At 49.8% G+C, this 2,500-nt stretch overlaps 1 protein-coding gene across 1 annotated transcript in view; it reads left to right on the forward strand.

Annotated features, from left to right (window-relative positions):
* mapk8ip1b (mitogen-activated protein kinase 8 interacting protein 1b) overlaps positions 1 to 2,500 on the forward strand; it is a gene marked incomplete at its 5' end in the record, with an annotated part of 33,909 nt that overhangs the window by 10,552 nt on the left and 20,857 nt on the right. The gene's annotated exons all lie outside the window — the stretch shown is intronic.

Consider the following 2,500-nt stretch of genomic DNA (forward strand, 5'->3'; position numbering starts at 1 on the left):
TTAATAGATTACGTTTCTCCCGAGCTTGCTTGATTCCCACAAAGTGTTTTTTTGGCAAGTGTTTTGAAGCGCCCCTGTTTTATTCATTGTGATAAAAATGGACATCGGTGGTGAGAGAGAAGTCTGTGCCTTTAGTCACTGGTTTTCATTGCTCACACACTTCAGTGGGCCGAGTAAGAGAGGAGTAAGAGATTTTTTTAGACTGAACTCTCTTTCACCTTTACAAACTCTCTCTCTCTCTCTCTCTCCCTACCACCCACCCCCCCACCTCTCTCTCTCTCATCGGTAGGAGGTGGGCAGGCCACTCATGGCCACGTTGGGTGACATTTGCAGGGGAACACAGATACTGTGTTTGGCTTTCTGCGATCAAGGCCTTTTCTTTGATACTGTTATTATCAAACACTGTAGAGGGATCAATGCTTCTCTCTCAGTCCATCTGGTCTCCCTTTCTTTCTCTCTCTCTCTCTCTCTCTCTCTCTCTCTCTCTCTCTCTCTTTTCTCTGATCACAGTATCCCTCTTTTTTTCTTTCTCTCTCCATCTTTCTCTCTTTCCCTGGTCACAATGTCTCTCTCTTTCTCTTTCTCTCTCTCTCTTTCTCTCTCTCTCTCTCTCTCTCTCTCTCTCTCTCTCTTTCTCTTTGATCTCTGTCCCTCCCTCGTCAGCCGTAGCAGCCCCGGAGCATGCTGGGTAGAGAGATAACAGGCCAACATAATTGTGCCAAGGGAGAATGGACTGTAGTCTTTGTTTGCGAGCGGCTAATTGAATCCCAGGAACAGATGCAGGACTCAGGTCTCCCTGCTTGACATTGAAGAGGGACCAACAGACCACCTACACCAGGGTCCCCTTCAGTAGGAGACAAATGGGAGATGGTGCTTTCAAACAACAAATTACAATGAAGCGTGTGGGAACTCCTGGTGTTCTTTTGTATATTGTCACATCTCCTTTCAAGTGTTCACTGATGAACTGAACTGTACCGGTGTGTGTGTGTGTGTGTGTGTGTGTGTGTGTGGCTGTGGTGCGGTGGTGTTGTCTTGTGTCCCCCCCTTATGATGCAATCACGTCATCTGCAGTGGAGCGTGGCATTGTTCCTGTACTGCATGACACAACGCTCAGCCAATGTTCAGCCAGCCAGCCAGCCCAGTTAGTCAACCAGCCAGCCAGCCCAGTCAGCCAGCCAGCCAGCCAGCCAGCCAGCTAGCCAGCCAGCCAGCCAGCCAATCCAGCCAGCCAGCCAATCCAGCCAGCCAGCCAATCCAGGCAGTCAGCCAGCCCAGTCAGCCAAGGTTCAGTCAGCCAGTTAGTCAGTCAGTCAACCAGCCAGCCCAGTCAGCCAAGGTTCAGTCAGCCAGTCAGTCAGTCAGTTAGCCAGCCCAGTCAGTCAGCCAGCCAGCCAGCCAGCCCAGTCAGCCAATGTTCAGTCGGCCAGTCCGTCAGTCAGTCAGTCAGTCAGCCAGCCAATATTCAGCCAGCCAGCCAGCCAGCCTGCCAATCAGCCAGCCACCCAGCCAGTATTCAGCCAGCCAGCCGGCCAGCCAATGAACCCAGTCTATCTCAGAGGAAACACAGAGGCATGACCTCTCCAACACCACCACACTATGGTATTGATTTCCCAATTTGGCAGGTATTGTCCAGGAATACAATTGTCCCTCCTGGTGGTGCTAGAGAGCGTATTGTTATAGTCTCCTAGGCTGCATTGTCCTGTCTACTAGCTGAGCAGCAATAAGCCTGAGAAGAGGAGTCAGCTCTATGCATTCATATACAGTATGTTTCATTCTACTATAAATGTTGCCTCTTACTGAAAAGACTTCCGAACGCTTCTCTTTACCTTGAAACCTCTGACAGCATACAGTACTCATACAGCCGCTCACATATCAAACAACAACACACAACAAAATAAAGTGACAATAGAATAATAGAATAAAACAGACATCTGAAACATTATAGACAGTAAGAACAGTCCAGTTATGATTTAACATCCCCCAGCCTGACTCTGATCACCCTGATCGAGCCAGCCGGAGGAGGAGTTGTCCAGTCTTATTGAGGCAGGCAGAAAAGATCTCCTATATGGCTCATATACAGCTGAACTACAATATTATGGTCATGTATATGCCGTGCATTTCTATATGGAATGTTTTTAAATGTTCGATCCTACTAACAAAGCTCCCTGTGTTGATGTGTAGGGGTCGGTATACCCATATAAGGGCTTGTACTGTACACATTGACCTATCAGAGGATGGAGTGAAGCGTCAGAGAGATGCCATGTTGTTGGCTGATGTGTGTGGTTCACCAGCCAGTGTCTACAGGCGGGACTCAGCTTGGTCAGTGTGTACTCTCCTAGACAGACTCAGGGTACAGACAGACAGCCCCCCCCCCCCCCTCCCCCTCACTGGCCCCCTCCACAGCTACATAGACCAGACCCCCCCCCCCCTGCCTGGGGCGTTCTCTAGGCCTGTCAGAGAGACTTAAGCCTGGGTAACACAGACATGACAACTCCCCCCC

The sequence above is a fragment of the Argentina silus genome, assembly GCF_951799395.1.
Source record: "Argentina silus genome assembly, chromosome: 19".
Classification (NCBI taxonomy): domain Eukaryota; kingdom Metazoa; phylum Chordata; class Actinopteri; order Argentiniformes; family Argentinidae; genus Argentina; species Argentina silus.